We start from the raw sequence: 21,575 nt of genomic DNA on the forward strand, positions 1-21,575 counted from the left end.
ACGCTACAACTATTTTTAGCAGTAGCGCTTGTTTGTCCTAGCGCTACTGGTAACTAAAGATAGCAGTAGCGATTTTTGTAACCCACGCTACTACTATCCTAAGTACTAGTAGCGTGCACTTTTCTCCCACGCTACTACTAGCTAATTAGGACTAGTAGCGTGCACCTTTTCCCCCATGCTACTACTAGCTAATTAGGAATTAAAAAAATTAAAAAATAGATGCAGTATTCATGGATGGAAATCAGAGACACATCCAATGCAAGATAAACTAAGGTCACAGAACCATCTCAACTTGAAGAGATCACAATAATCCATTTAACATCAGACGCACACAACCATCATTGAAACGTGAGTACCATCCTTAGTGTTCACCACCAACCTAAACAAACCACTTCTCTAGATTTATCTACCAAGGCTCGGAGTTCAGACGCCGGTGGACCCGAATCCTCCCTCCCCCCGGACGGTGGAGTCGAGGTCCTCCACCCCGGCGACCTTCGGCGTCACGATCACCCGGACGATCATCTGTGTGACGTGGCCGTCGGGCTTCACCGGGTTGAAGAGCACAGCGCCCAACGGGCCACGCTAGTCAGCGTCGATCACCCCTGCGTCCACATCGGGAAAGTGAAAACTTGTTAGTATGCAAATGTCATCAGTTCAACCAAATAGTATATTACAATTCACAAGACCCATTAAGTTAAGATTCCTTCTCATCTAGCTATTTAAAAAAGCTCATGCCGAAAATATATGCTTAATTCCTCACTGGCTATTCAAACTAAATGGTCCAGGAACGCCATTTACCATGGATACCAGTCTAGATTAGTACTGTCTATAAAGTTGCAATTCCTAAAGTTGATCGTCTCTTAGTTTTGTGAGGAAAATGTATTCCTTTTAAAAAGCATACAACTACAAATATCTCCTTACAATCTTAGCTAAGCAATACAGTTAAAAGATAAACACACACCATCTTTTTTTTGAGAATATAAACACGCATAATAAATATGTGAAAACACCAACTCTTTGCATAAAACGAAGATGAAGAATTAGGATATTCGATCATTATGTGGCACTCACCCTCTTGAGAATGCTGACTCGATCTTGGAATCCATCCATAGCTCACTCATTTTCATGTGAAGAATAAGCTGGTGCCCGTATTGCACCTTCTTTAATGCCATCAAAGAGAGCAGTTCTGGCGTTTCGGTAGCTACAGAAAGTGCAGAGAATAGTTATATAAGAATGCATATAGATTTTACAAGTGCATAGAAAAACATGAAGTCCAAAAGAAACACAGAAATGCATATGCAAACTAAATTAATTTACATATGAAAAGGACTATTTTTAATAATTTTTCTATAAATCACAAGTCAATAAATTCTCAAAACATCATCACTGGCATTGACATAAGTTTTTTGTGTTAGCAGATTTCTTGTGAGAGTATTCGCTATATATAGTACCACATCAGGCAGGGTGCTGTGTTTACTTAGCGCCGCAATGTTTGGCGCCAAGTTCAGTCTTCACAGACAAGTATAATACATTACTGGGCAGGACAAGGCAAAGAGAAACACATAAATTTGTAGTTACTAAATCATTAGCATTAATCAGTGTCTTCTGCTCTCGTTTGTTACAATATCAAGTTAGCCAATGTAAACAAAAGAAAGCAAGAACAAACTACTACAGCTTCACCTTTAGATTATTTTTGATCCATTGCAAAAGTATGATATGAACTGGATACGGGCCTACAGTTGATTGAAACTCAAGGCAAAGAAACTGTGAATGAATCAAACTGGATACAGGCCTACAATCAATCAAATTGGATATGTTCTTGCAAGCTACAAAGATGTTCAGAATTACTTGCAATCTGGTTTTTGCAAGCTACAAAGATGTTCATAATTACTAATTATCCAATTACCCTCTCTTGGGCCAGAGTGATGTCTCATGTCTCAATATGAAGCCTAGGAAAAGTAAACGGATGGGGCAGTAGTGTATTGACATTGACATTTGTGTACTCCATCTCTTTAATTAAGGTTCATATTTCAGCAGCAGCAGCAGCTAAAGCATGTAACTAAACAACTAGACCAAATTGCATTGCACACAATGCATGATTCAGCCAGCACCCCAAATCCATGCATTACCATTCCATAAGCATTAGCTACAGGAATTAAATTTTTTACATGGCCCAATTAATCAGACGCTAAGAAATCATGGCAGGGAAATTCGTCAAATCTAGCATCCAATTCGACCTAGATCCCCTGAAACCATGGGGGCGGAGAAAATTGATGAGCGTCATGGAGAGGGAGGGATGGAGGAACTCACGAGCTTGATCACGACCTCCTCGTTGGTCTGCACGTTGGTGCCTGCACAGAGAGACGGAATCTGTTAGATAAAAAAAGAGGAAGAGAAAAAGGCGACGACTTTGGGAGGGACGGAGGAAAGGGGGATCTGGCGGCGTGGCGGGGGCGGAGGCGGGACGGACCGAGGTAGATCTCGCCGAAGGAGCCGCTCCCCAGCTTGCGGCCGACGCGGAACTTGTTGCCGATGCGTGGCTCCATGGCCGCCGCCGCCCTGCCTGCCTGTATGCCCGTCCGAGGCTACCGCCGGCCGGAGCCTCGCATGCGGGGGACGGAACGGGGATGACCGGATCGGAACGGCCGGAATTGGGTCGGGGAGGGGGCGGGGGGCTAAGGCTCGATCGAGTGGATCGGAGTGAGGAGGGATTGGGGATTTTTGCGGGGACGGAGTGGAGGAAGGAAGGGGAGAGAGACAGAACGTGACGAGAGAGGGGGATAAGGCAGAGAGGGTGGTGTGCGCTTAGTTGTAGCACATGCCCGTGAGCAGCGCTACCACTAAGTTAGTACCGTTAGCGCGGCCTCACGAACACACGCTACTACTAAATGAGCCGATTAGCTGATCCTATCTATCCATAATAGTAGCGCCGGGTTGCACATCCGCGCTACTACTATCAATTTAATAGTAGCGCGGTTTTTATACCCCACGCTATTACTATGGTCTGTCCTGGGGGTGTGGTGTGGTACACTTACCAGTAGCGTGTCCCAGAAAAATACACGCTGCTGCTAACTAAAACCAGCAGCGCATTTTTTACCAAACGCTACTGGAATGTACCAGTAGCGTGGGGTCCCAAACACACGCTACTCATAAAGTTCTATGTATAACCATTTTCCTAGTAGTGTATGACTATGAGATTAGGCAACTCCCGTTTACCGGAGGAACACTTTGTGTGCCACCAAACGTCACAACGTAACTGGGTGATTATAAAGATGCTCTACAGGTGTCTCCGAAGGTACTTGTTGGGTTGGTGTATTTCGAGATTAGGATTTGTCACTCCGATTGTTGGAGAGGTATCTCTAGGCCCACTCGGTAATGCACATCACTATAAGCCTTGCAAGCATTGCAACTAATGAGTTAGTTGCGGGATGATGTATTACGGAACGAGTAAAGAGACTTGCCGGTAACGAGATTGAACTAGGTATTGAGATACCGACGATCGAATCTCGGGCAAGTAACATACCGATGAGAAAGGGAACAACGTATGTTGTTATGCGGTTTGACCGATAAAGATCTTCGTAGAATATGTAGGAGCCAATATGAGCATCCAGGTTCCGCTATTGGTTATTGACCGGAGACGTGTCTCGGTCATGTCTACATAGTTCTCGAACCCGTAGGGTCCGCACGCTTAACGTTACGATGACAGTTATATTATGAGTTTATATGTTTTGATGTACCGAAGGTTGTTCGGAGTCCCGGATGTGATCAAGGACATGACGAGGAGTCTCGAAATGGTCGAGACATAAAGATTGATATATTGAAAGCCTATATTTGGATGTCGGAAGTGTTCCGGGTGAAATCAGGATTTTACCGGAGTACCGGGAGGTTACCGGAACCCCCCGGGGGCTTAATGGGCCTACATGGGCTTTAGTGTAAATAGAGGGAAGCAAGGGAAGTGTGGGGCGCGCGCCCCCAAGGCCCAAACCGAATTGGTTTAGGGCAAGGGGGGTCGGCCCCCTCTTTCCTTCTCCCCCTCTTTCTTTCCTTCTCCCGAATCATATTCCAACTAGGAAAGGGGGGGGGGAGTCCTACTCCCGGTGGGAGTAGGACTCCTCCTGGCGCGCCCTCTCCCTAGCCGGCCGCACCCCCCCTTGCTCCTTTATATACGGGGGCAGGGGGCACCCCATAGACACAACAGTTCATCTCTTGATCTCTTAGCCGTGTGTGGTGCCCCCCTCCACCATAGTCCACCTCGATAATACTGTAGCGGTTCTTAGGCGAAGCCCTGCGTCGGTAGAACATCAACATCGTCACCACGCCGTCGTGCTGACGAAACTCTCCCTCAACACTCGGCTGGATCGGAATTCGAGGGACATCATCGGGCTGAACGTGTACTGAACTCGGAGGTGCCATACGTTCGGTACTTGATCGGTCGGATCGTGAAGACGTACGACTAGATCACCCGCGTTGTTCTAACGCTTCCGCTTTCGGTCTACGAGGGTACGTAGACAACACTCTCCCTTATCGTTGCTATGCATCACCATGATCTTGCGTGTACGTAGGAAATTTTTTGAAATTACTACGTTCCACAACAGTGGCATCCGAGCCATGTTTTATGCGTAGATGTCATATGCACGAGTAGAACACAAGTGAGTTGTGGGCAATATAAGTGATACTGCTTACCAGCATGTCATACTTTGGTTCGGCGGTATTGTTGGATGAAGCGGCCCGGACCGACATTACGCGTACCCTTACGCGAGACTGGTTCTACCGACGTGCTTTGCACACAGGTGGCTGGCGGGTATCAGTTTCTCCAACTTTAGTTGAACCAAGTGTGGCTACACCCGGTCCTTGCGAAGGTTAAAACAGCACCAACTTGACAAACTATCGCTGTGGTTTTCATGCGTAGGTAAGAACGGTTCTTGCTAAGCCCGTAGCAGCCACGTAAAATTTGCAAACAACAAAGTAGAGGACGTATAACTTGTTTTTGCAGGGCATGTTGTGATGTGATATGGTCAAGACATGATGCTAAATTTTATTGTATGAGATGATCATGTTTTGTAACCGAGTTATCGGCAACTGGCAGGAGCCATATGGTTGTCGCTTTATTTTATGCAATGCAATCGCCCTGTAATGCTTTACTTTATCACTAAGCGGTAGCGATAGTCGTGGAAGCATAAGATTGGTGAGAAGACAACGATGCTACGATGGAGATCAAGGTGTCGCGCCGGTGACGATGGTGATCATGACGGTGCTTCGAATATGGAGATCACAAGCACAAGATGATGATGGTCATATCATATCACTTATATTGATTGCATGTGATGTTTATCTTTTATGCATCTTATCTTGCTTTGATTGACGGTAGCATTATAGGATGATCTCTCACTAAATTTTCAAGGTACAAGTGTTCTACCTGAGTATGCACCATTGCGAAAGTTCTTCGTGCTGAGACACCACGTGATGATCGGGTGTGATAGGCTCTACGTTCAAATACAACGGGTGCAAAACAGTTGCACACGTGGAATACTCAGGTTAAACTTGACAAGCCTAGCATATAACATATATGGCCTCGGAACACTGAGACCGGAAGGTCGAGCGTTAATCATATAGTAGATATGATCAACATAGTGATGTTCACCATTGAAACTACTCCATCTCACGTGATGATCGGACATGGTTTAGTTGATATGGATCACGTGATCACTTAGAGGATTAGAGGGATGTCTATCTAAGTGGGAGTTCTTAAGTAATATGATTAATTGAACTTAAATTTATCATGAACTTAGTCCTGGTTGTATTAGCATATCTATGTTGTATATCAATAGCTCGTGTTTAGCTCCCCTATTTTATTTTTGATATGTTCCTAGAGAAAACTAAGTTGAAAGATGTTAGTAGCAATTGTGCGGATTGGATCTGTGATCTGAGGTTTATCCTCATTGCTGCACAGAAGAATTATGTCCTTCATGCACCGCCAGGTGACAAACCTATTGCAGGAGCAGATGCAGATGTTATGAACGTTTGGCTAGCTCAATATGATGACTACTTCATAGTTTAGTGCACCATGCTTAAACAGCTTAGAATCGGGACTTCAAAGACATTTTGAACGTCATGGACCATATGAGATGTTCCAGGAGTTGAAGTTGATATTTCAAGCAAATACCCAAGTTGAGAGATATGAAGTCTCCAACAAGTTCTATAGCTAAAAGATGGAGGAGAATAGCTCAAGCAGTGAGCATGTGCTCAGATTCTCTGGGTACTACAATCGCTTGAATCAAGTGGGAGTTAATCTTCCAGATAAAATAGTGATTGACAGAATTCTCTAGTCACCATCACCAAGTTAGTAGAACTTCGTGATGAACTATAATATGCAAGGGATAATGGAAACGATTCCCAAGCTCTTCGTGATGCTAAAATCGACGAAGGTAGAAATCAAGAAAAGTATCAAGTGTTGATGGTAAACAAAACCACTAGTTTCAAGTAAAGGGACAAAGGGATGAAAGGGGAACTTCAAGAAGAATAGCAAGCAAGTTGCTGCTCAAGTGAAAAAAAACCCAAGTCTGGACCTAAGCCTGAAACCGAGTGCTTCTACTGCAAAGGGACTGGTCACTAGAAGCGGAACTACCCCAAGTAATTGGCGGATAAGAAGGATGGCAAAGTGAACATAGGTATATTTGATATACATGTTATTGATGTGTACTTTACTAGTGTTTATAGCAACCCCTCAGTATTTGATACTAGTTCAGTTGCTAAGAATAGTAACTCGAAACGGGAGTTGTAGAATGAACAGAGACTAGTTAAGGGTGAAGTGACGATGTGTATTGGAAATGGTTCCAAGATTGATATGATCATCATCGCACACTGATAACCCACAAGTACAGGGGATCGCAACAGCTTTTGAGGGTAGAGTATTCAACCCAAATTTATTGATTCGACACAAGGGGAGCCAAAGAATATTCTCAAGTATTAGTAGATGAGTTGTCAATTCAACCACACCTGGAAACTTATTATCTGCAGGAAAGTGTTTAGTAGTGAAGTAATATGATAGTGGTGGTAGCGGCAACAAAAGTAAGACATCAAAAGTAATGTTTTTGGTATTTTGTAGTGATTGTAACAGTAGCAGCGGGAAAGTAAATAAGCGAGAACCAGTATATGGAAAACTCGTAGGCACCGGATCAGTGATGGATAATTATGCCGGATGCGGTTCATCATGTAACAGTCATAACATAGGGTGACACAGAACTAGCTCCAATTCATCAATGTAATGTAGGCATGTATTCCGTATATAGTCATACGTGCTTATGGAAAAGAACTTGCATGACATCTTTTGTCCTACCCTTCCGTGGCAGCGGGGTCCTATTGGAAACTAAGGGATATTAAGGCCTCCTTTTAATAGAGAATCGGAACAAAGCATTAGCACATAGTGAATCCATGAACTCCTCAAACTATGGTCATCGCCGGGAGTGGTCCCGTTTATTGTCACTTCGGGGTTGCCGGATCATAACACATAGTAGGTGACTATAGACTTGCAAGATAGGATCAAGAACTCACATATATTCATGGAAACATAAATAGGTTCAAATCTGAAATCATGGAACTCGGGCCCTAGTGACAAGCATTAAGCATAGCAAAGTCATAGCAACATCAATCTCAGAACATAATGGATACTAGGGATCAAACCCTAACAAAACTAACTCGATTACATGATAAATCTCATCCAACCCATCACCGTCCAGCAAGCCTACGATGGAATTACTCACGCACGGCGGTGAGCATCATGAAATTGGTGATGGAGGATGGTTGATGATGACGACGGCGAGAATCCCCCTCTCCGGAGCCCCGTACGGACTCTAGATCAGCCCTCCCGAGAGGTTTTAGGGCTTGGCGGCGGCTCCGTATCGTAAAACGCGATGATTTCTTCTCCCTGATTTTTTCTCTCCGAAAGCAAATATATAGAGTTGGAGTTGGCGTCGGAGGGCATCCAGGGGGCCCACGAGGTAGGGGGGCGCGCCCTAGGGGGGCGCCCCCCACCCTCGTGAGAAGGGTGTGGGCCCCCTGGTCTTCATCTTTGGCGAGGATTTTTTATTATTTTTTCTAAGATGTTCCGTGGAGTTTCAGGTCATTCCGAGAATATTTGTTTTCTACACATAAAACAACACCATGGCAATTCTGCTGAAAACAGCGTCAGTCCGGGTTAGTTCCATTCAAATCATACAAGTTAGAGTCCAAAATAAGGGCAAAAGTGTTTGCAAAAGTCGATACGACGGAGACGTATTAACTCCCCCCAGCTTAAACCCTTGCTTGTCCTCAAGCAATTCAGTTGACAAACTGAAAGAAAGAAAGAAAAACTTTTACAAACTCTGTTTGGTCTTGTTGTTGTAACTATGTCAAGCCAGCATTCAAGTTTTCAGCATAGATCATAACTAACCACATTTGCAATAATTCTCAGGTCTCATGATTACTCATATCAATAGCATAATCAACTAGCAAGTCATAATAATAAATACTCGGATGACAACACTTTCTCAAAACAATCATAATATGATATAACAAGATGGTATCTTGCTATCCCTTTCTGAGACCGCAAAACATAAATGCAGAGCACCTTTAAAGGTCAAGGACTGACTAGACATTGTAATTCATGGTAAAATAGATCCAATCATAGTCATACCCAATATAAATTAACAGTGATGAATGCAAATGACGGTTGTGCTCTCCAGCTAGTGCTTTTTAATAAGAGGGTGATGACTCAACATAAAAGTAAATGGATAGGCCCTTCGCAGAGGTAAGTAGGGATTTGTAGAGGTGCCAGAGCTCAGTTTTGAAATAGAGATAAATTGTATTTTGATCGATATACTTTCATTGTCAACGTAACAACTAAGAGATGGCGTTATCTTCCATGCTAAACACATTATAGGCGGTTCCCAAACAGAATGGTAAAGTTTATACTCCCCCTCCACCAACAAGCATCAATCCATGGCTTGCTCGAAACAACGAGTGCCTCCAACATACATCAGGTCCCAGTGGGAGTTTTGTTTGCAATTAATTTTGATTTAGTTTGCATAAAGCATGGGACTGCGCATCCCGGTGACTAGCCATTTTCTCATGAGTGAGGAGCGGAGTCCGCTCCTCTTGAGAATAACCCGCCTAACACGGAAGATAAGGACAGCCTTGGTTGATACATGAGCTATTTGAGCATACAAAACAGAATGATTATTTGAAGGTTTAGAGTTTCGCACATACAAATTTACTTGTAACGGCAGGTAGATACCGCATATAGGAAGGTATAGTGGACTCATCTGGAATAACTTTGGGGTTTAAGAGATTGGATGCACAAGCAGTATTCCCGCTTAGTACAAGTGAAGGCTAGCAAAAGACTGGGAAGCGACCAACTAGAGAGCGACAACAGCCATGTACATGCATTAAAATTAATAAATATTGGATGCAAGCATGAGTAGGATATAATCCACCATGAACATAAATATCGTGAAGGCTATGTTGATTTTGTTTCAACTATATGCGTGAACATGTGCCAAGTCAAGTCACTTAAATCATTCAAAGGAGGATACCACCCCATCATACCACATCATAACCATCTCAATAGCATGTTGGCACACAACGTAAATCATTATAACTCATAGCTAATCAAGCATGGCACAAGCAACTATGATCTCTAATTGTCATTGCAAACATGTTTATTCATAATAAGCTGAATCAAGAACGAATGACTCATTATATTTACAAAAACAAAAGAGGTCGAGTTCATACCAGCTTTTCTCATCTCAGTCAGCCCATCATATATCATCATAATTGCCTTTCACTTGCATGACCGAACAGTGTGAATAATAATAAGAGTGTACGTGCATTGGACTAAGCTGGTATCTGTGAGCATTCAATAAACAGGAGAAGACAAGGCAATATGGGCTCTTGGTTAAATCAACAATAATGCATATAAGAGCCACTTCAACAATTTAGTTATGGTCTTCTCCTACTGACCCCCAAAGAAAAGAACAGAAATAAAACTATTTACACGGGAAAGCTCGCAACAAGCAAAAGAAGAACGGGAAATATTTTTGGGTTTTCTTTTTAATTATTACTACTACAGCAGAAAAATAAACCACTACTATTTTTTTGTTTTTTCTTAAGGTTTAACAAACACACAAGAAGAAAGCAGGAAAAAAAGAAAATAAACTAGCATGGATATTACAGTGAAAAAGTATGAGCACCGACATCTAGCAATGAGTGTGTGTGAACATAAATGTAATGTCGGTGAGAAATATGTACTCCCCCAAGCTTTGGCTTTTGGCCTAAGTTGGTCTATGGCCACGGTTGACCTGGCGGATATCCATAATAATAGTTGTTGGGGTCGTACTGTGATGAGGAAGAATAGTTGGGATCATACCGATGTGCAGCGGTTATCGCCTGCTGAGCTGCAGCGTGGAGTCGAGCTGCCTCCGCTCTCCTCTCGTACTCTTCCGCCTCCTCTCTAGTAATAACATATCTTCTTTTTGTGCGAAGATGACTACTCAAACCTCCTCACAAATGAACTTGTGAGATCATAATACTGGGGGCATTTGTTAGCCTCAAAATCCTCAAGACCAACATTGCGCAAATATGCTTTGAATTCTTCTTTAATTCCCGCACGGTCCATAAAATTTTCTGACGGCCATTTGCAAGTCCGTACTGGAGCGTCTCTTGGTGGATCCTCGTCAGCATCGCGCATAGCAATCCTGGGTCCTTGCTTCTTAGAGGAACCACCTTGGAACATCTTCCTAAGCATATTGTTGTTCTCTGAAAAATTCTGAAATGTTTAGTAACTTCAAACAAAAATGAACCAACTTCAATAAAACTGATAGCAACTACTCCTACAAGTGCCTAGAGCCTAAATAAAGCACTAGAACAAAAACTAATTGGACCAATGGAGGAGTCACATACCAAGGAAAAATCTCCCCAAGCAGTTTTGCGAGAGGTGCTTTGAGCAAGGAGATCGAAAATCACAGCAAAAGTGGCTGGAACTCGTGCTTGAGTTGGTTTTTCGGGTTTATGTGAGACAGAGGAAGAAGATGGGTGCTGGGATAAGTGGAGGAGGGCCACCGTGGGCCCATGAGGCAGGGGGCGCGCCCTAGGGGGGCGCCCACCACCCTCGTGGCCATGTGGCAGCTCCTCCCGCGGTAATTTTTGCACAGTAAATCCTCAAATATTCCCGAAAAAATCATATTAAATTGGCATGGCATTCTGAGGACTTCTATTTTCGGGATATTTTTATATTGCACGGATAAGTCAGGAAACAGACAGAAAAAAATACTATTTTTACTTTATTTAATATAAATAACAAAAAGTAAAAGTGGGGTACAGGAGATTGTGCTTCTAGTTTCATCCATCTCATGCTCATCAAAAAGAATCCACTATCAAGGTTGATCAAGTCTTGTTAACAAACTCATTCCGATAATCAAGAAATCGGAGAAATTTCAAATAACACTAAGTTACCTCAACGGGGATATGCACATCCCCAATAATAAGAATATCATATTTCTTCTTGACAGTAGGAAGAGGAAATTCAAAACCTCCAAATATAATCGATGGAATTTTTCCAATAGAGTTGATACTATGAACTTGAGGTTGTTTCCTCAGAAAGTGTACCGTATGTTTATTACCATTAACATGAAAAGTGACATTGCCTTTGTTGCAATCAATAACAGCCCCTGCAGTATTAAGAAAAGGTCTTTCAAGAATAATAGACATACTATCATCCTCGGGAATATCAAGAATAACAAAGTCCGTTAAAATAGTAACGTTTGCAACCACAACAGGCACATCCTCACAAATACCGACATGTATAGCAGTTGATTTATCAGCCATTTGTAAAGATATTTCAGTAGGTGTCAACTTATTGAAGTCAAGTCTATGATATAAAGAGAGAGGCATAACACTAACACCGGCTCCAAGATCACATAAAGCAGTTTTAATATAATTTCTTTTAATGGAGAAAGGTATAGTAGGTACTCCGGGGTCTCCAAGTTTCTTTGGTATTCCACCCTTAAAAGTATAATTAGCAAGCATGGTGAAAATTTCAGCTTCCGGTATCTTTCTTTTATTAGTAATGATATCCTTCATATATTTAGCATAAGGATTTGTTTTAAGCACATCAGTTAATCGCATACGCAAAAAGATAGGCCTAATCATTTCAGTAAAGTGCTCAAAATCCTCATCATCCTTTTTCTTGGATGGTTTCGGAGGAAAAGGCATGGGTTTCTGAACCCAAGGTTCCCTTTCTTTACCATGTTTCCTAGCAACAAAGTCTCTTTTACCATAACGTTGATTCTTTGATTGTGGGTTATCAAGATCAACAGCAGGTTCAATTTCTACATCATTATCGTTACTAGGTTGAGCATCATCATGGACATTATCATTAATATTTTCATTAGGTTCATGTTCATTACCAGATTGTGTTTCAGCATCAGACATAGAAATATCATTTGGGTTATCAGGTGGTTCAACAATAGGTTCACTAGAAGTTTGCACAGTTCTATCATTTTTCTTCTTCTTCTTTTTAGAAGAATTAGGAACATCAATATTATTTCTTTGAGAATCTTGCTCGATTCTCTTAGGGTGGACTTCAGGATACAAAGGTTCCTGAGTCATTCTACCAGTTCTAGTAGCCACTCTAACAGCATAATCATTTTTCTTACTATTCATTTCATCAAGCACTTCTATTTGAGCCTTAAGTACTTGTTCTACTTGAGTGGTAACCATAGAAGCATGTTTTCTAACAAGTTTAAGTTCACCTTTAATATTAGCCATATGATCACCCAAGCGTCTAATCATATAAGCATTTTCTTTTAATTGTCTACCAAAATAAGCAATGAAGTCGTCTTGCTTAAACATAAAGTTATCAAACTCATCCAAGCATTGACTAGCAATTTTAGTAGGAGGGACTTCAGCTTTATCATATCTATAGAGAGAATTTACCTTTACTACCTGTGTCGGGATATCGGGATCAGGAGGTTCTTCAGTAAATAAGGAATTAAGATCATATGTTTCTTCAACAGGCGGTATATTAAGACCATGTATTTCTTCAATAGGAGTTAAATTCTTAACATCTTCAGCTTTAATACCTTTTTTATTTCATAGATTTCTTTGCCTCTTGCATATCTTCGGGACTGAGAAATAGAACACCTCTCTTCTCCGGAGTTGGTTTAAGAATAGGCTCAGTAATTGGAGCAGGAGTTGGCTCAGGAGCTGGCTCAGGAGGTGCCCAATTATTTTCATTTGTCAACATATTATTCAATAGGATTTCAGCTTCATCCGGTGTTCTTTCCCTGAAAAGAGAACCAGCACAACTATCCAGGTAATCTCTGGAAGCATCGGTTAGTCCGTTTTAAAAGATATCAAGTATTTCAGGTTTCTTAAGAGGATAATCAGGCAAAGCATTAAGTAACTTGAGAAGCCTCCCCCAAGCTTGTGGGAGACTCTCTTCTTTAATTTGCACGAAGTTGTATATTTCCCTCAAAGTAGCTTGTTTCTTATGAGTAGGGAAATATTTAGCAGAGAAGTAATAAATCATATTCTGGGGACTACGCACACAACCAGGATCAAGAGAATTAAACCATGTCTTAGCATCACCCTTTAATGAGAACGGAAATATTTTGAGTATATAAAAGTAACGCGATCTCTCATCATTAGTAAAAAAGGCGGCTATATCATTTAACTTAGTAAGATGTGCCACAACAGTTTCAGATTCATAGCCATAAAATGGATCCGATTCAACCAAAGTAATTATATGAGGATCAATAGAGAATTCATAATCCTTATCAGGAACACATATAGGTGAAGTAGCAAAAGCAGGGTCGGGTTTCATTTTATCTCTAAGTGATTCTTTGTTCCATTTAACTAATAACCTCTTAAGCTCATATCTATCTTTGCAAGCTAAAATAGCGGCAGAAGATTCCATATCAAAAAGATAGCCCTCGGGAATAATAGGCATATTTTCATCATCACTATCATCATCATATTCAGATTCAATAATTTCTTTTTCTCTAGCCCTAGCAATTTGTTCATCAAGAAATTCACCAAGGGGAACAGTAGTATCAGGCATAGAAGCAGTTTCATCATAAGTATTATGCATAGCAGAAGTGGCATCATCAATAACATGCGACATATCAGAACGAATAGCAGAAGCAGGTGTAGGTGTCGCAAACTTACTCATAACAGAAGGTGAATCAAGTGCAGAGCTAGATGGCAATTCCTTACCTCCCCTCGTAGTTGAGGGATAGACCTTGGTTTTTGGATCTCTCAAGTTCTTCATAGTTTCCAGCAGATATAAATCCCAAGTGACTCAAAGAATAGAGCTATGCTCCCCGGCAACGGCGCCAGAAATTAGTCTTGATAACCCACAAGTATAGGGGACCGCAACAGCTTTCGAGGGTACACTACAGGAAACAGGTAATTTGCCGTCTGTGAATTCCAGACGGCAAAGACCTAAATCCAGACAGCAAAGATTTTGCCATCAGGATGCAGACGGCAAACTCAGACAGCAAAGATAAGTTGGCAAAGAATACTTTGCCGTCAGCTTTTCATAGGAAAGACGGCAAACACTTTGCCATCAGCCAACTTTCTCTTTGCCATCAAGCCCATTAGTAGCAGACAGCAAAGAAAACAATCTTTGCCGTCAGCTAGACTATGCCTTTGCCGTCAGCCTCATACATCCCAGACGACAAATAATTTTTTATTATTTAATAAAAAATACAGGTAACAATAGTCGAGATACAGTGGCCCTAGATGGTCGAAGACGTAGGATCTTTTTGCTCATTATAAAAACAGCTAATAACAAGGCGTAGGCAAAATCTTCACTTGCGTTTTTGCCTTTTTCTAGTAGTTTCACAATCAATCATTCAATAGTCTAACAATCATCTATGAAGACAAAAAAAATCAGATTACACAGGGCTGCCAAGTTCACCCCGAAGCTTGCATGACCACCTTCTGAGTATGACGGGCAGAAGTCGATGCGGCCAGCGGTGGCCGGTGGAGCGAGGCGGTTAAGACACCCCCTGATTGGGCCTTCCCCCTGCACGTCCAGAGCATCTCGTCTAGAGCTCGCCGGAGCAGAGGTCGACCTCGCCGGAGCAGAGCTGCTGGCCGCGCCCGATCTCATCCTGAGAAAAGGATCTCGCTGGCCGCTGCTGGAGGGAGTTCACGCGACGGAGGGAGAGGAGGAGGCCACGCTGGAGTGAGGTGGTGCCGGATGAAGGAGGCTGTGCTGCTTGCCGGAGTGAGGAGGTGCCGGAGGGAGGAGGCCGCACAACCCGCAATGCTCGCCAGAGTGAGGAGGCGCTGAAGGGAGGAGGCTGCGCTCCACACCGGCTCGTGCCGCGCCGCCCGCGCTGCTCGCCGAAGTGAGGAGGCGTCGGAGGGATGAGACTGCGCTGCTCACCAGCCCGTGCCGCGCCGCCCGCGCTGCTCGCCGGAGAGAGGAGGCGCCGGAGGGAGGAGTCGTCAGGGGGAGGAGGCCGCGCCGCGCTGCTCACCAGCCCGTGCCGCGCCGATCGCGCTGCTCGCCGGAGGGAGGAGTCATCAGAGGGAGGAGGCCGCGCCGCACTGCTCCCCGGGGTGAGGAGGCGTCGAAGGGAGGAGGCGCCAGAGGGAGGAGGCGCCAGAGCTCGCCGGCCCGTGCCGTGCCGCCCGCGTCTCTTTCTCTCCTCGCCTACCGCTCGATCTTGCCGCTATAGTGTGCCCGTAAGAGAGAGAGATGGGTACGTGGGAGACAAAGTCACGTGGGAGAGAGAGATCGTGGGATAAGAGAGAGAGAGATCGGTGGGTTGGGCTGCCCATCATGGGAGTGCACACTGGGTGGACCAGATCACGCCACGTCATCGATCCGTGGGATCGATCTGCGTGGTGTGCTTCTTCTTTGCCGTCTGCGTTTTATATTACAGACGACAAGGAGCTCTTTTTGCCGTCTGTAATAAAAAACGCAGACGGCAAAGATCTTTGCCCTCTGTGTTATTTTCTTACAGACGGCAAAGTGAGCACTTTGCCGTACGTACTAAATTACGCAGACGGCAAATATCTTTGTTGTTTGTGTTTCTTTTTTCAAACGGCAAAGTGAGCTATTTGCCGTCTGTATTTTTTTTGCTGACGGCAAAGTATATTTCACTGTTAGTTTTTCTTTTCCGTCTGTAGATGACGGCAAACCCTTTCTTTGCCGTGTGCCCGACGAAAAGCAGACGGCAAAGATGCCCCCTGACGGCAAATTAGCTGTTTCCCGTAGTGGTAGAGTATTCAACCCAAATTTATTGATTCGACACGAGGAGAGCCAAAGAATATTCTCAAGTATTAGTAGATGAGTTGTCAATTCAACCACACCTGGAAACTTAATATCTGCAGGAAAGTGTTTAGTAGTGAAGTAATATGATAGTGGTGGTAGCGGCAACAAAAGTAAGACATCAAAAGTAATGTTTTTGGTATTTTGTAGTGATTGTAACAGTAGCAGCGGGAAAATAAATAAGCGAGAACCAGTATATGGAAAACTCGTAGGCACCAGATCAGTGATGGATAATTATGCCGGATGCGGTTCATCATGTAACAGTCATAACATAGGGTGACACAGAACTAGCTCCAATTCATCAATGTAATGTAGGCATGTATTCCGTATATAGTCATACATGCTTATGGAAAAGAACTTGCATGACATCTTTTGTCCTACCCTCCCGTGGCAGCGGGGTCCTATTGGAAACTAAGGGATATTAAGGCCTCCTTTTAATAGAGAACCGGAACAAAGCATTAGCACATAGTGAATACATGAACTCCTCAAACTATGGTCATCACCGGGAGTGGTCCCGATTATTGTCACTTCGGGGTTGCTGGATCATAACACATAGTAGGTGACTATAGACTTGCAAGATAGGATCAAGAACTCACATATATTCATGGAAACATAACAGGTTCAGATATGAAATCATTGCACTCGGGCCCTAGTGACAAGCGTTAAGCATAGCAAAGTCATAGCAACATCAATCTCAGAACATAATGGATACTAGGGATCAAACCCTAACAAAACTAACTCGATTACATGATAAATCTCATCCAAACCATCACCGTCCAGCAAGCCTACGATGGAATTACTCACGCACGGCAGTGAGCATCACGAAATTGGTGATGGAGGATGGTTGATGATGACGACGACGACGAATCCCCCTCTCCGGAGCCCCGAACGGACTCTAGATCAGCCCTCCCGAGAGGTTTTAGGGCTTGGCGGCGGCTCCGTATCGTAAAACACGATGATTCTTCTCCCTGATTTTTTTTCTCTCCGAAAGCAAATATATAGAGTTGGAGTTGGCGTCGGATGGCATCCAGGAGGCCCACGAGGTAGGGGGCGCGCCCTAGGGGGGGGCGCCCCCACCCTCGTGAGAAGGGTGTGGCCCCCCTGGTCTTCATCTTTGGCGAGGATTTTTTATTATTTTTTCTAAGATGTTTCGTGGAGTTTCAGGTCATTCCGGGAATATTTGTTTTCTGCACATAAAACAATACCATGGCAATTCTGCTGAAAATAGCGTCAGTCCGGTTTAGTTCCATTCAAATCATACAAGTTAGAGTCCAAAACAAGGGCAAAAGTGTTTGGAAAAGTAGATACGACGGAGACGTATCACACACTCCCTATACTTTTGGGATTAGTGTTAAACCTAAAATAAATGTTATTTAGTGTTTGCGTTGAGCATGAATATGATTGGATCATGTTTATTGCAATACGGTTATTCATGTAAGTTAGAGAATAATTGTTGTTCTGTTTACATGAATAAAACCTTCTATGGTCATACACCCAGTGAAAATGGTTTGTTGGATCTCGGTCGTGGTGATACACATTTTCATAATATTGAAGCCAAAAGATGCAAAGTTAATAATGATAGTGCAACTTATTTGTGGCACTGCCGTTTAGGATATATTGGTGTAAAGCGCATGAAGAAAATCCATACTGATGGGATTTTGGAATCACTTGATTATGAATCAGTTGATGCTTGCGAACAATGCCTCATGGGCAAGATGACTAAGACTCCGTTCTCCGGAACAATGGAGCGAGCAACATATTTGTTGGAAATCATACATACTGATGTATGTGGTCCGATGAATATTGAAGCTTGCGGCAGGTATCATTATTTTCTGATCTTCATAGATGATTTGAGCAGATATGAGTATATCTACTTGATGAAACACAAGTCTGAAACATTTGGAAAGTTCAAAGAATTTCAGAGTGAAGTGAAGAATCATCGTAACAAAAATAAAAGTTTCTACGATATGATCGCAGAAGTAAAATATTTGAATTACGAGTTTGGCCTTCAGTTAAAACAATGTGGAATAGTTTCACTACTCACGCCACCTGGAACACCACAGTGTAATGGTATGTCCGAACGTCGTAACCATACTTTATTAGATATATGGTGCAATCTATGATGTCTCTTACCAATTTACCTCTATCGTTTTGGGGTTATGCATTAGAGACAGCTACATTCACGTTAAATAGGGCACCATCTATATCCGTTGAGACGACACCGTATGAACTATGGTTTGGCAAGAAACGTGAGCTATCATTTCTTAAATTTTGAGGTTGCAATGCTTATGTGAAAAAGTTTCAACCTGATAAGCTCAAACCCAAATCGGAGAAGTGCGTCTTCATAGTATACCCAAAAGAAAATGTTGGGTACACCTTCTATCACAGATCCGAAGGCAAGATATTCATTGCTGAGAATTGATCCTTTCTAGAGAAGGAGTTTCTCTCGAAAGAAGTGAGTGGGAGGAAAGTAAAACTTGATGAGGTAACTGTACCTGCTCCCTTATTGGAAAGTAGTTCATCACAGAAATCTGTTCCTGTGACTACTACACCAATTAGTGAGGAAGCTAATGATGATGATCATGTAGCTTTAGATCAAGTTACTACCGAAACCTCGTAGGTAAACTAGAGTGAGATCCGCACCAGAGTGATACGGTAATCCTATTCTAGAGGTCATGTTACTTGACCATGACGAGCCTACGAACTATGAGTAAGCGATGATGAGCCCAGATTTCGTGAAATGGCTTGAGGCCATGAAATCTAAGATGAGATACATGTATGAGAACAAAGTATGGACTTTGATTGACTTGCCCAATGATCGGCGAGCCATTGAGATTAAATGGATCTTCAAGAGGAAGACGGACGCTGATAGTAGTGTTACTATCTACAAAGCTAGAATTATCGCAAAAGGGTTTTCGACAAGTTCAATATGTTGACTACGATGAGAGTTTCTCACTCGTATCTATGCTTAAGTCTGTCCGAATCATGTTAGAAATTGCCGCATTTTATGAAATCTAGCAAATGGATAAACAAAACTGCATTCCTTAATGGATTTATTAAAGAAGAGTTGTATATGATGCAACCAGAAGGTTTTGTCAATCCTAAAGGTACTAACAAAATATGCAAGCTCCAGCGATCCATCTATGGACTGGTGCAAGCATCTCGGAGTTGGAATATACGCTTTTGATAAGTTGATCAAAGCATATAGTTTTATACAGACTTGCAGTGAAGCCTGTATTTACAAGAAAGTGAGTGGGAGCACTACAACATTTCTGATAAGTATATGTGAATGACATATTGTTGATCGGAGATAATGTAGAATTATTCTGCAAAGCATAAAGGAATGTTTGAAAGGAGTTTTTCAAAGAAAGACCTCGGTGAAGCTGCTTCCATATTGAGCATCAAGATCTATAGAGATAGATCAAGACGCTTGATAAGTTTATGAATGAGTACATACCTTGACAAAATTTTGAAGTAGTTCAAAATGGAACAGTCAAAGAAGGAGTTCTTGCCTGTGTTACAAAGGTGTGAACTTGAGTAAGACTCAAAACCCGACCACGGCAGAAGATAGAGAGAGAATGGAAGTCATTACCTATGCCTCAGCCATAGGTTCTATAAAGTATGCCATGCTGTGTACCAGACCTATTGTATACCCTGCCCTGAGTTTGGCAAGGGAGTACAATAGTGATCTAGGAGTAGATCACTCGACATTGGTCAAAATTATCCTTAGTGGAATAAGGATATGTTTCTCGATTATGGAGGTGACAAAAGGTTCGTCGTAAAGGGTTACGTCGATGCAAGTTTTGACACTGATCCAGATGACTCAAAGTCTCAATCTGGATAGATATTGAAAGTGGGAGAAATTAGCTAGAGTAGCTCCGTGCAGAGCATTGTTGACAAAGAAATTTGCAAAATACATATGGATCTAAATGTGGCAGACCCGTTGACTAAACTTTCCTCACAAGCAAAACATGATCACACCTTAGTACTCTTTGGGTATTAATCACATAGCGATGTGAACTAGATTATTGACTCTAGTAAACCCTTTGGGTGTTGGACACATGACGATGTGAACTATGGGTGTTAATCACATGGTGATATGAACTATTGGTATTAAATCACATGGCGATGTGAACTAGATTATTGACTCTAGTGCAAGTGGGAGACTGAAGGAAATATGCCCTAGAGGAAATAATAAAGTTATTATTAATTTCCTTATATCATGATAAATGTTTATTATTCATGCTAGAATTGTATTAACCAGAAACATAATACATGTGTGAATACATAGACAAACAGAGTGTCACTAGTATGCCTCTACTTGACTAGCTCGTTGATCAAAGATGGTTATGTTTCCTAACCATATACATGAGTTGTCATTTGATTAACGGGATCACATAATTAGGAGAATGAGGTGTTTGACTTGACCCATTCCGTTAGCTTAGCACATGATCGTTTAGTTTGTTGCTATTGCTTTCTTCATGACTTATACATGTTCCTATGACTATGAGATTATGCAACTCCCGTTTACCGGAGGAACACTTTGTGTGCCACCAAACGTCACAACGTAACTGGGTGATTATAAAGGTGCTCTACAGGTGTCTCCAAAGGTACTTGTTGGGTTGGCGTATTTCGAGATTAGGATTTGTCACTCCGATTGTCGGAGAGGTAGACTTGCAAGCATCGCAACTAATGAGTTAGTTGCGGGATGATGTATTACAGAACGAGTAAATAGACTTGCCTGTAACGAGATTGAACTAGGTATTGAGATACCGACAATCGAATCTCGGGCAAGTAACATACCGATGACAAAGGGAACAACGTATGTTGTTATGCGGTTTGACCGATAAAGATCTTCGTAGAATATGTAGGAGCCAATATGAGCATCCAGGTTCCGCTATTGGTTATTGACCGGAGACATGTCTCGGTCATGTCTACATACTTCTCGAACCCGTAGGGTCCGCACGCTTAGCGTTACAATGACAGTTATATTATGAGTTTATATATTTTGATGTACCGAAGGTTGTTCGAAATCCCGGATGTGATCAAGGACATGACGAGGAGTCTCGAAATGATCGAGACATAAAGATTGATATATTGGAAGCCTATATTTGGATGTCGGAAGTGTTCCGGGTGAAATCGGGATTTTACCGGAGTACCGGGAGGTTACCGGAACCCCCCGGGGGCTTAATGGGCCTACATGGGCTTTAGTGGAAATAGAGGGCAGCAAGGGAAGTGTGGGGCGCGCCCCCCC

At 42.6% G+C, this 21,575-nt stretch overlaps 1 long non-coding RNA gene across 1 annotated transcript; it reads right to left on the reverse strand.

The window, feature by feature from the left end:
• Window positions 1–265: 265 nt before the first annotated feature.
• Window positions 266–2,820, reverse strand: LOC125524003 (uncharacterized). Its single transcript, XR_007290495.2, has 4 exons — window positions 2,471–2,820; window positions 2,311–2,351; window positions 1,072–1,201; window positions 266–602 (listed from the first exon to the last, which is right to left on the reverse strand). It is a non-coding gene; the product is annotated as an uncharacterized LOC125524003 (long non-coding RNA).
• Between the last annotated feature and the right edge of the window lie 18,755 nt (window positions 2,821–21,575).

The sequence above is a fragment of the Triticum urartu genome, chromosome 7A, assembly GCF_056163025.1.
Source record: "Triticum urartu cultivar PI428250 chromosome 7A, HENAU_Tu73, whole genome shotgun sequence".
Taxonomy (NCBI): Eukaryota; Viridiplantae; Streptophyta; class Magnoliopsida; order Poales; family Poaceae; genus Triticum; species Triticum urartu.